Source organism: Castor canadensis, chromosome 2 (assembly GCF_047511655.1).
Source record: "Castor canadensis chromosome 2, mCasCan1.hap1v2, whole genome shotgun sequence".
NCBI lineage: Eukaryota > Metazoa > Chordata > Mammalia > Rodentia > Castoridae > Castor > Castor canadensis.
The window spans coordinates 156698510-156711603 of NC_133387.1; the positions used below are offsets into that span (position 1 = coordinate 156698510).

Consider the following 13094-nt stretch of genomic DNA (forward strand, 5'->3'; position numbering starts at 1 on the left):
TCATAGACATTTGTGTTTGGGGTGGCAGAAAGGATTCACCTGGCACTCCAGCCTCAACTGCTTTCTGATGCTGCCTGGGGCATTTTTGAGAAACACAGCACGAAGGATCATCAGTGCTGGCCCTTGGTGCCAGGTGAGGGCAAGATGAGACACGTGTTTCAAGGTTGCCATCCCGCCCTCTACCACCTGGAGCCCACAGTAAGGGTGATGATGACAGGGCAGGGGAGGCCCAGACCAAAACAGCAGATGTGTCATGCCAGACAGAAAGGCAGCTGCTTGGAAAGTCTGCGGCCTCCAGCCACTCATGCCAAACCCGATGTAGGCAGCTGTCCCACCAGGAAGATGAAGTCACAGTTCTCCAATGCCCACACTGTGGGGGATGCGTTAGAATCCAGGTGTCCACCTATCCAGGCACACAGCCGGGGCTCCCCAGCATGGTTTGCCTGTGGTCACTATTTTCCAGAAGCCAGTGTGGAGAAGGAGTAAGGTTCGTAAGAAGGGCAGGGGCTGATCGAAGGCTCTGCCCTGGAAGCCCTCTGGGGCCAGCAGGAGGCCTTCATGTGTTCTTCGGAGGTGGAGCTCATGGCCCTTGAGAGATCCTACACTGTGTGGCCCTGCCCTGGTAGGATTGCCTGCACTTCTTTACCAGAAGTCCCTCAGGAGCCCAAAGGGACTTCTCTGTCCTCTTGTGCTTCTGGCACACCCTGCTCAATCCCCAAACTCACCCACTCTCGGCTTTACCCCTCTGCTTCTAAATATGTCTCTCCATTCACCTCTAGCCTGCTGTTACCATGGAAGGTGAGTCCCCACTTTTCCAAGGAAAACCCCACCTATGTCTTCCATCCTGCCTACCTGCTGTTCCTTCCTTCCCTACCCACCCCCCACCCCCACCCCGCCCCAGGGTTTTCCATCCCTTTTCTCTTCAAGGACACTGTCCTGCTTGGGAGAGCTTCCCTGAGCCCCTGAAATACTCCCTTGCATCCAAGGCTAGTGGAACCACTGTCCCAAACCCCCTTTCCCTTCATCGCCAATGTATGGCGTCTCTAACCTGCTAGGTAGGTGGATTGGTTGACTGATTGACAGGTGCCAAGGCTGCCCCCACCTTCCCACTCCCACCCACACTCACTCTGCCTTTGAGCCCGGCACAAAAGGTTCCTTATCACTGAATCCTGGGTACTGGCAGCCCTGGAGTCTCTTCCCTCCTCCCCATGGTTCCCACACCCTGCATGACCTCAGACACCCAGGTGTTCTCCGAATATCAAGCATGACTCACCTCAAGCATTGACAGTGCCCTGGAGTCTGTAACTCTGTCACTCCAAACTGAGAGACCTCGGGTCATCACAAAGCCCCTATTTCCTGTGTCAAGTGATGATACAACTACCTGCCTCACGGTTATTGTAAAGACAAAATCAAGTAAAAATGTAAGGTACTTAGCACAGTGCTAGACAGTGTTATGTGCTCAGTAAGTCCTAGGATTATCTTAAAGAGTTAATACGCCCTCCATTCCTCTGTTTATGGGCAGCTCGATACTGTAGGACCCCCGCCCCCTTATTCTTTGGAGATACATTCCAAGACCCCCAATGGCTGCCTGAAAACACAAATAATACTGAATCCTATATGTACTATGCCTTTTCCCACTAAGTGACTAACGGGCAGGCAGTATATACAGCATGGATACACTAGGCAAAGGGATGGTTCACATCCCAGGTATGACAGAGCAGGAAAAATGAAGCCTTCATTATACTTGTCACAATTTAAAATTTGTGAAGTGCTTGTTTCTGGAATTTTCCATTTGCTATTTTCAGACCTCTGTTTAGCACATGATAACTGAAGGTGTGGACATCGGGCTACAGATAAGGGGGGAGAGTAATGGACCTCATTAGGTAGCCGGCTTATTATTGGATGCCACTTCAGTTTTTGAAAGTTTCCCTCTCTTGTCTAAATAAATCCTAACAATGCATCCTATAGGAAAGGCACTCACTTGGGTGCTTTACAAATTTTACTTACTTTAATCCCCATGACGACACCGTGAGGTTTCTTACTGTTTTACAAAAGAGAAAAAAAGGCACAGAGAGATGAGGTAACTGTGAAAGTTCACAATGTGGGTAAGTGGAGGGACAGGGGTTGGACCCAGGCAGCCTGACTCCAGAGTCCTTGCTCATAGCAGCTGCCTGTTAAGCTGGGCTGAATTAAAAAGACATAAATTAGTTCCCACTCATGGGAGTGTTCTGAAGTACAACAGTGCCCATGTTGATTTCATTAAGGCCCAGACATGGCAATTTATTCATTCTTTATTTCTTCATTCATTCATTAGAAAAATCTAGAATATCAGGCTGGGAGTGGTGGCTCACGCCTGTTATCCCAGCTACTCAGGAGACAGACGTCAAAGGTCAACCTGGCAAAAGGTTAGTGAGAGCCCATCTCAACACACAAACAGAATGGTTCACTTTGTAATCCCAGCTACTTGAGAGGCATAGATGAGAGGATTGTGGTTTGAAGCCAGTCCCAGTAAAAAGTAGGAGACCCTATCTGGAAAATAACCTAGAGCAAAAAGGCCTGTGGTTTGTAGCTCAAGTGGTACAGTGCCTGCCTAGCAAGCACAAGGCCCTGAGTTCAAACCCCTGTATGGCCAAAAAAAAAGGAAAGCAGGACTGAGGAGTCCTGAAGACTGTGAGGAGTAGGGGAGCTCCATCTTCTGCAGAAAAGCCCCTCCCTGAATGCCCCGCCACCCCTGCCCCAGGGGCTGGAAGGAACACAAAGCTTCACTAGAGGGTAGACAGAGGGAGCCCTGAAGGGTTCCAGGGAAGGGGCAAGGAACTTAGGGCAGGAAGGTGACACTCATGTTGTTTTAGAGAGGACCTTCCCTGGCTCCAATTCCCTTAAACAACCACGAGGACTGGGCCCCCAAGAGTCCACATTGGTGGCCACAGCTGGGCCCCTGGGGGACAAACTGCACAGGCAGACCCTGGACTCTCCCCTTGGGTTCCTGACCAGTCAATCCAGCACTGACCCTTCCTCTTTGTGCCACCCTGAACCCCCCTCCCCCAAACCTTTTGCTTCCCCAGAGTCTCCCAGCCCAGCTGGGGCCAAGACCCTGACTTGAACTAAAAAGGTTTAAGCTGGTAATAGTCATATATCACAAAAGAAGTCATCTGCCAAAAGAAGTCATCTGCTTACACGGGAGCCCCTTGCTGAGGGCTTGTTCCACGGCAGACCCTGCTGCACGAGCTATGTGTACTGAGTCATGCATAGGCGCCGTGACTGTTCTCATTTTATAAGTGAAGGAATGAGGTACGAAGAAGTCAAGTCACTTGGCCAAAGTCACACTGCTTGCGTTTGTGGTATTGTGGTGAGCACAGCTGCCTTCCAAAGTCACATAGCTAGTGGAAGGGAGAGATTTGGGCCAAGCAGACTGTGTCTTGACTGTGGTTGGGATTATTGATGCTGTGTGAGTTTCCAAGAAGGCGCAATTCATCCTGTGTGGAGAAATCAAGGAAGGCTTCCCAGAGGAGTTGGGATATGAGCCTCACAGACTGTCACACAGGGACAAATCTCTGCTGTGGTCGCTACACTTGACACATTCCTGACTCCAACTCTCTGATCTAAGAGCCCCTGTCCTGGGCTTTCTGTAAGGAGTGTATGTGTGTGTGTGTTGGGGAGTGGTATGGGTGTGGATGTGGTAGAGTAAGGATACAAGCACAGCCAGTGGCAATTTTGCCTGCCTTTAGCAGGCCTCCTTGGTCTGAGTCTTTTCCTGACCTGCCTGGGACTCCAGTTCCGGTTGGACTGCACAGAGCTGCCCCAGGAGCCACGGACAACGCAGAGCATTCCGGCCCAAAGCATGGATTTTAGAAGAGAAGGTAAGTAGCCCAGGAGTGTGGCTTTCATTGCAAAATATGTGGTACTTCTGTGTGGGCTGAGGGAGGGTTTTATGAGGTGCCTCCATCCTACAAGCCAATGCACCAGGGCATTTCCCGCATCCCTGACCTGCGTGCTGCAGCCCGCCTCCCACAGGGTCTTGACCCTTGGCCCTCGAGGACTCATGCAGGCGTGGAGATGCCTGGTCCCACCAGGCAGACATAGGCTGTCTCTGGCATGGAGGGAGAAGATCCCACAAGATTTTTAAAGGAGGAGGCTGTTCACCAGGGAGTTTCCCTGTGACGGGGTTGATGAAAGAAACTCCAATTTCCTGTTCTAGAATACAATGACTCTTTCTTTAAAGTACTAATTCTGAGCCAGGGAAGACAAAGATTATTGTCTTTTCAGTTCTGTTTGCTTAAAAAGATGCGAATGTCTTTCCAGCGCTTTGGAAATCGGTTTATGTCAGTAAGAACAATGCCATACCTTTATTTCCCAGGGGCTCTGCCTTGGCACTGCCATCCCATGGGATTTTAATCCTCAGGAGGGACTCCTACCAGTTTGCAGATGCAGGGGTGGAGGCCAGTGCAGGACTAGCACAAGCCATGTAGCTGGGAGGCTGCACAGCTGGGGGCGTTCAGGGATCAAGGCCATTATGGTCACTACAGAAATCTTGGAATTCCTCTCCACAATTCACCACTCTCATGCCCTCCTCCAGCAATGCAAAGGCACAGGGTGCGAGGCCGTGAGCAAGGCCACAGTGAAGGCAGGGTAAGCGTGCGGTGTCTAGGACCCCAGGACCCCAGGACCCAAGGAAGCTGCTCTTCCCGATCAAACCAGGGCCTGCTTCAAACATGAGCAGGAGGAATGTGGATGCCTGTTTCGTCCTGTCTTGGCTAACCGCTTACACCAAAGATGATGAGGTGATTGCAAATGCAAATTAAGCGCCTTTGCTTGCATTTCAAACTGGTAACAATCTGAACTTTGGATTTTTCTGTGCTTAGAATGACATTAAGTAGCAAACATCAAGACAATTGAGAAAGAGATGCTAGAAGGAAGAGAAAAGCTTTACATTGTAGTAACAAGGCTCCACAGTTTAGATGGTTGGTTCTGGAGACAGGGCCGGGGTCAGGATCTTGCTTGCATTGAGGCAACCTTGGACAACTCTCCTCACCAGTTCAAATTTTAGTTTTCCACGAGGAAAATGGAGATATGGTAATCTTCCCTTACCCGCACACAGTTTGCTTTCCATGATTTCAGTTATCTGTGATCAGTCAATGTCCAAAACTATTCAATGGAAATAACTCATCAGTTTAAATTGCCTGCCACGCCATTCCAAGTAACATGATGAAATCTTGGCCCTTCCCTCCCTCCCACCCTGGATGTGAATCTTCTGTATTTCCCGTGTATCCGTGTGGTATATGCTACCCCTCCATCTGTCACTTAGTGACTCTCTCGGTTATCAGATCTACAGTTGCATACTGAAGTGCTTGTGTTCAAGTAATCCCTCTTTTGCTTAATAATGGCCTCAAAGCACAAGAGTGGTGATACTGGCAACTTTGTTACAGTAAATTGTTACAGTTGTTCTAGTTCATTATTTATTATTGTTAATTTCTTACTGTACCTCATTTATAAGTTAAGCTTTATTGTAGGTATGTGTGTATAGGAAAAGCATCACCTGGAGGATCTGGGAACAAGTCCCCATGTAGAATGGGATCCCCTGTAAAGCCTCGCAGTGAGGGGTGAGTAAGCAGCAGTAGGGCAGCTTACCATCACCATGTCCTCAGTATGGACGGATGAGGAGCCAATGCCGAGCACTTTACTGTTTGAGCTCACTTTTTGCTCATGACAGCCAGTGTTGTATGGGTATTATTGTCCCCTACAGTGGATTTCTATGATGTTTAGGCCTCCCCCAACCATTCACACTTTCTTCTGGTACTACACCCCACTCTGTTCTGAGGAACAAACTTCAAACTGCTGTGTCCCATCCTTGGTGGGACTATCTTAGATTCTCACTTGGTCAAGGACTCTATCCCTCAGAATTTGAAATCTTGAGAAGACCACATTCATCCTGCCTCTTACTCAAGGCTCTGAGGTGACCTGGGTTCAGTTCTAGCCTCCTGGGTTCCTGTGATCCTTCCTATCTCCATATCCTGAGTAGCTGGGATTACAGCTGTGAGCTACCATGCCCAAGCCCCTTCCTTTTGGTTTCTACTCACCCTGATTCACTTGCTGCTCTTCCAGGCTGGTCACCTCCCTTGCTGCTCAGTAGGTTCTACCTCTGGTGCCCTCAAATGGCTCACCGATCCTCACCCTGAGTCTCTCACAGAAGAGGCAGGAAGGGAGGAGCAGGAGGCTCAGTGCAGAGGCTGAAGAAGGCCTCTGGCTGAATAGTTGTTAAGTTAAATGCTATAGACTCATTCTTGGGCACTGGGAACCCAGGAGGAAGACAGAACCCCCTGACCCGCCCCATGTCCAGGCTGGCCTTGTGATCTCTGGGCTCCAGATGGAGGTCAGCACTGGCAGTTGCCTTGGACAATGAAGGGAGCACAGTCAACAAAACCACTCACCTGATCTCCAGGCCTTACAAGCCAGGTACAAACACCAGGACTCGTCCTGGGCAGGCAGGACTGACTTGTGGCTCAACTGGCCTTGCCTCATTCCTGCATGAGAAAATAGATGGCTTGTCTATACCAAAGAGCAAATTCTGCACATCTGCCTTCTTCCTTCGTCTCAGTTTCTCCCTTTGTTGCCCTCTTCTTTCCTTATTTTTCTACTTGCAAATACAAGTGGCTAAATTTTGGTTCAGACACAGCCCTGTAACAGGCAGTAGGTACCATATTTTCCACCATGGAAAAGAAAACTAATGGCTGGGAGAAAATGAACTTAAAGAGGACACCAGTGTAACTGCTCTGGAGGCAGAGATCATGAGGACTGCAGTTCAAAGCAAACCCAGGCAAATAGTTCTGAGACACCTTATCTTGAAAAACCCTTCACAAAAATAGGGCTCAAGGTGAAGGCCTTGAGTTCAAGCCCCAGTACAGGCAAGGAAGGAAGGAAGGAAGGAAAAAAAATATCTGACACAAAAAGGGCTGGTGGAGTGGCTCAAGGTTTAGGTCCTGAGTTCAAGTCCTGGTACTGTAAAAAATAAAAATAAAAAAGAGGATACCAGTGATACCAAGATAGAGGGAATGAGATGGTCATAAGTGACTTAAGGTTGTGGTTATTGTTAGGTGTGGTGTGTGTGTGTGTGTGTGTGTGTGTGTGTGTGTGTGTGTGTTTATGTTTCAAGGAAATTTCTAGTTTATTTGGTCCCTGAGGTTGGTGGAACCAATGAGAGTCTATTTGGGAGATGAGGTCACTGTGCTGCAGAGAAACAAGGCTACTGCAGGCCACTGGACCACAGGCAGCAGCATCACTATGAACACCCAGATCATGACCCACATGGCACCATGTGCGTCCCAGCCCACCTTGGGGTCCAGCCCTGTTGCGGTGCTCTGTGTGGCTCTATGAGAACCCAGGGCAATGTGCTGCTTAATTCCCCCGTGCTGGCACTGTGGATGACGTGTGCTCTAAGTCACATGCCCCATCTATTGCTGGGACCTGTAGAAGCTTGTGTTTGGGGCAACTGAAAGCTACATTTCACTTGGAAAGCAAACAGGGGGCAGGTAAAGATCTAAGGTGTGACTCAGTTCTCCCCCAGACGTCAAAGAACAGTTACAATAAGACAGTGTCTGTAACAAAGGCCAGGCAACTTCCCGTGTCAGAAGATCAGAGCCAAGTTCAAATGCTTGTTTAGAATTTCAAGGTCCTTTGTGAACTTGGAAAGAATTCCTGGGATAAGACGTACTGAAGCTGGCATGAGAGCTCCTGGGGACAAAGGACCTCACTAGCCTTGCTCAACAGTATACGAAAGGGAGAAGTTAGACATAAGTGGTGGCTATAAGGGGAGACAGGGAAATAATTTTATTTTAATAAATATTTAAAGGGCCAGACTCTGACATTGGAACAAGGAGAGCCAAAATAGCTAGCTCTGCTGCCATATTTTAGATGCTAAGGTTATAGGAACAGGGAGACAAAGAGGAGCTACCTGCTTCTGCTTTCCTCTTTGAGATGTTAAGGAGCTGCAAGGATCCTTGGATGGGCGGAGAGATAAAGCACACCTATTGTCTCTGTGGCTTGGGTGGGTTGTGGGAATGACTGGGTGTGATTTGGGAGGGTGACCACTCCCTGTTTTGTCAGCCATTTCAGCCACCCAGACCCATTATCTTTGACCAGTGTATTCCCCCCAGCTCTCCAGTATAAAATCAGAGTTGGGGACCACCATTTTGAGTCTTTGCCCCCATTTCCTGCATGGGGAACAGGAAATGCTTCTTTCTCTCTTTTCTCCCCCTGCTCCTCTCCTAATAAACTTTACTGTTACTTTTACTAAATCTTTGTGTCTTGCTCGAATTCTCCTGCTGGATGCAAGAGCCAAGGTAATTTCAGCATCATTTTTTTCTGGACAGTATGCTCCCACATCCCGGTCAGTGCTGGCAGACTGCAGGGGCTGGTAAACATATGTGGAGTGAAATAGTGAGTTCTTGACTTCCACTCCTCTAAGCAAGGGGGATAGGGATCTGCATTGAGGGAGTCACTCAACACTGTGACCTCATTTAATCCCCCAAGGTCACCCTGAGAGGAAAGTTAGGAAGAAAGTCTGAAGCTCAGTCTTGCTAAAGGTAATACTGTAAGGAAATATAGGTCCCAAAATGACCATGTGGAGAGGAGTGATCTGGCCAAGAGATTCTTTATTGCTGGGTGGGAGAGGGAGAGAGCAGAGAGAGCCGAGAGAGAGAGAGAGAGAGAGAGAGAGAGAAGGGCAGGTGCTTAAATACCCCTCAGTGAGACTCAGCATGATCTGATTGGTTAGGATCTTATGGTTCATGCTGATTGGAGGTTGGGACAGAAGGAGGATTCAAGCTAGACTTGAGGCAGGACTGTGACCCTGGGAGGCAGGACTGTGACCCTGGAAAGCAGAAGCTTAAGGGTGCAGTAAGAACTGAAACCTATCGGCGCCATTATTGCCAACAAATACAATTAATAAAATTATTAACTGGTAGGGCTGGGATTCGAACCTGGGTCCAACTGATTCTGGACTTTCTCCTTTCCTCACTGAGCCACACCAATAACCTTCTAATGTCCTTACAAATCAATGTGGCCAATACTAGACCCTCTTTTTTGTGTTTTGTGGGGCTGGGCATTGAACTCAGGGCCTTGCACATGCCCAGTAAGCACTCATCACTGAGCTACAGCCCTAGCCCTGAGCACAGTTTTAGAGACACAAATGAAAGCTACTTTTGCAAGTGGCATTAGAATGATAGGCTTCACCTAGAGGAATAGAACCTCAGGGAAATTTCCTTTCTTTTTTTTCTTTTCTTCTTCCTCTTCTCTTTCCCCTCCCCTTCTCCTTATCAAGCAGTTTCTTGTAAGAGCCCAGACCACACCAGGAGTGTGGAACAAACCCCCAAGTTATTCCTGGCAGAAGTTGACCAGCAGCCCTTGGGCGCCTAGGTGGGGAGAAGCCCACAGCTGTTAATCGGCTGCCGCCTTGTGAGAATGTGAATTGGCAGCTCCATAGGTCAGGAAGCCCACAGCTTGCTCTCAACTTTATCCCCAGGCAGCTCATGTTACTCAGAACATCTTTCACTGCTCTGTTGCCTGTGATGGACCCACTTGCCGGCCCTGGTCCCAGGTATGTGAGAGCCACAGGAGAGCCGCTCTTAGCATCAGCGTTAAATGCCATTCTAAAATAAGATCACTCAAATTTGATGCACAAAGCAGCCAGGAGGAGTGAGCTGCCCAGCCAGCCACCAGGCGTGATGGTGAAAAGGCTTGCTATCAGTGGCATGAACCCATTCCCAGGAGTAAAAAACCCGTTATAGCACCTCCCAAGGGAAGGGAGGTTCCTAGCTTGGATCTTTGGACAGTTGTAATTGTTGGCAATAATGGAGCCGATGGGTTTCAGTTCTTACTGCACCCTTAAGCTTCTGTTTCCCAGGATCACAGTCCTGCCTCAAGTCTAGCTTGAACCCTCCTTCTGCCCCAACCTCCAATCAGCATGAACCATAAGATCCTAACCAATCAGATCATGCCGAGTCTCACTGAGGGTTATTTAAGCCCCTGCCCCCCCCCCCTCCCTTTTGGCTCTCTCCCCCTCCCACCTGGCAATAAAGAATCTCTTGGCCAGATCACTCCTCTCCACTTGGTCACTTTGGGGCCTACATTTTGGTGCCATGACTCGGATCGGGTCTCCCCACTAATCCTGGTGGGACCCCGATTCCAACTCACCCCATGACCACCCTGAGGACGTGACTAGCCAGGACTCATCCTCCTGATTGCCCTCGCTCGCATCCAACACTGGACATTCTTTGGTGAGTCCACATACCCTTCTTGGGCTCTCCCTTCGGTGTCTCTGGGGTTTAGAGCATTTCCCCTGTTTGGCTATCTCTGGGGCTCAGATGGTAGAGGGGGGGGTTCCCTTCCCTCCATTTGGCTTGGGTCTATTTTGTCATGGGTCTCTTTGATGAAGAGACCCTTCATCAAAAAGCCCGGTGCCGGGTGACCCACAGCCTCTGGGCCCCAGGGGCCCTACAAGCCACTTGAACGCAGTAGCGACTGCTTCTTGTGCGCCTTGTACCATTCTCAGGATATTAAAGCCATGTGGGGACGCTCCGTGATTCCATATATCCTTCCAACCGGCTCCCACCATGGGGGCCACCTCCTCTTTGCCGTCTGACTCCCCACTGAGATGCCTCCTCAATAATTTAGAAACCTTGGGTTTGACCCCAGATATTAAACCCTGACAGCCCCTGCCTCCCACAGGTCACCTACCTAGGTGTGGCCTTAGAGGGACAGACTCACTCCCTGAGTCATAAATGCATCAACCCAATCTTCCGTTTCCCAACCCCCATGCCATAAGACAGCTTACAGCTTTCCTGGCAGTTATAGGATTTTGCAGAATTTAGATTCCTAAGTATGTAGTCCCTGAACAGACACCTTTTTATGCTCCTCCTAATATTCCTATTTGGGTCTCAGATAATGTATGGCCACCCATTTCTCTTAGAAAACTTGCCTCCAACAGACTCTTCTCCTCAGGCTGACTACCTGCCTTCTCCGGGAACTTCTCAGAGAGCATGCAAACCAGATCCTGCCCCACCCTATAACAATTTCTGTTAAACCAGGGCATCTTGTTCTCCAAAAAGGATATTCTACCCTCTCCCTTGGGACTTCGATGGACCAGCCCTCATCTGGTCATTCTCATGACACCCACTACTGTCAAGCTCAATGGGTTCTCCCAATGGCAGCACCTCTCAAGAAACAATTAGAAAAATGGAGAAGGGAATTGGAGGACTCTTGAAATTGTCTAGGGAACAGCATTTCACAGTGGTTCTCCTGGCCAATGCCCATCCTAATGCCTGTGTTCTTGCTCTCCTATTCTTAAACTTCCTCCCTTGTATCATACTACATGTCTGCTATTGCTAATCAAAATTTTATCAGTTGTACCTCCAGGGATATCAACCTCTCCAAAACGCGAGGATAGTTGGCTGATACCCACCATGCGGAGGTCGGAGGATTGGCTCGAGACTCCTTATGACCTATGGCTACAAGGGACCTTCTTCATCAACTTCAGGGAAGAGGAAATCTTCATTTTTGGAGCCTGGGTGTACGCCATCATGAGACTCACCACCCCAACATTGTTTGCCAACTAACCCTCCCTTCCCCTACGCTGCCCCTTGCCAGCATGAAGAAGCCAGAGTGAACACAACGCCCCCCTTCCTTAACAAACAAAAAACGGAGGAATGTTGGCAATAATGGCGCCAATAGGTTTCAGTTCTTACTGCACCCTTAAGCTTCTGTTTTCCAGGGTCACAGTCCTGCCTCAAGACTAGCTTGAATCCTCCTTCTGTCCCAACCTCCAATCAGCATGAACCATAAGATCCTAACCAATCAGATCATGCTGAGTCTCAGTGAGGGGTATTTAAACTCTTGCCTTCTCTCTGCCTCTCTTGGCTCTCTCCCTCTCCCACCCGGCAATAAAGAATCTCTTGGCCAGATCACTCCTCTCTGCGTGGTCACTTTGGGACCTACAGTAATGATGTTCCAGGTAACCCTCCCCTCTGCTGCACCCTCCCTGCTGCCTTCATGGAGAGTACAGATTTCAATCATCGCAAGGTGTTTATAGAACGACCTCATGTTCCTGTGAGTCTGCCAAACCTTAGTCATGTCAAAGGATTGTGGGGCAAGAATCGTCCTAGCGATTATGATTCTCTGTCCAAAGTGGGAAACTTTGCCAAAGAGAAGGTGGAGGGAGGTGCAGAATGAAGGTACAGAGGAGGTATTAATGGAATAAATATTGATGTTTATCTCACAGAGAGAGAGAGCATGGCCCTCCCTTCTGTCTCCAGATTTCAGTGCTTATCTCAGGGCAACTTCAGAATGTGCCATTCGCACGTCTAGTGATCTAGGTGACTGAGGGCTGCCTAAGCTGTGGAATGGGCAATCTACACAGCCATGCCTAACGCCCTCAGTCTTACTGTACCATCTACCCCGACTCCAACTTCCATCCTGCCATTCTACCCAAGACTGTCCCAATGAGCAAGTAGCCACAGAATGTCTTACTCATTTACAAGGCCACAGGATGCCAAAGGTGTTTCTACATCACAGAGCCTCCATAAATGTTTGTGAACTGAAATGAAATGAAAGCTGAAGTCCTTGAGAGAAGAATGGGAAAGTATATCAATCATATATACATATGATATAAAAGTGTCTTAGCCAGCTTTTTTGTCACTATGACAAACACCTGTGAGAACAACTTGAAAGGAGGAAAAATAAATTTACCTCATGGTTTCAGAGGTTTCAGGCCATGGTCAGCTGGCTCCATTGTTTCTGGGCCTGTGCTAAGGCAGAGCATCATGGTAAAGGGCATGGTGGAACAACTTATGGTAGTCAGGCAGGGGAGAGAGAGAGTTAGAGAGACAGACAGAGACTGAGAGGCAGGCCGGGGATAAAATATACTTCAAAGGCACCCCCTGAGTGACCTATTTACTCCAATGTCTTCTCTTGCCACTTCTATTCACTATTATTCTGAAGGTTCTAGCCAGAATAATAAAAGTCATCCAGATTGGACAGGAGGTAGTAAAACTACTGTTTATAGACAACATGATTATATAGATAGAAAATTCTAGGAATCCACA

The 13094-nt window shown here is 48.7% G+C and overlaps 1 long non-coding RNA gene across 1 annotated transcript in view; it reads left to right on the top strand.

Moving 5' to 3' along the window:
• Window positions 1-11944, top strand: part of LOC141417520 (uncharacterized) — a 57194-nt gene extending 45250 nt beyond the window's left edge. The window contains exons 2-3 of the long non-coding RNA XR_012442151.1: window positions 3729-3860; window positions 11398-11944. This is a non-coding gene — a long non-coding RNA (uncharacterized lncRNA). The remainder of the gene's footprint in view (window positions 1-3728; window positions 3861-11397) is intronic.
• The last annotated feature ends 1150 nt before the right edge of the window (window positions 11945-13094 follow it).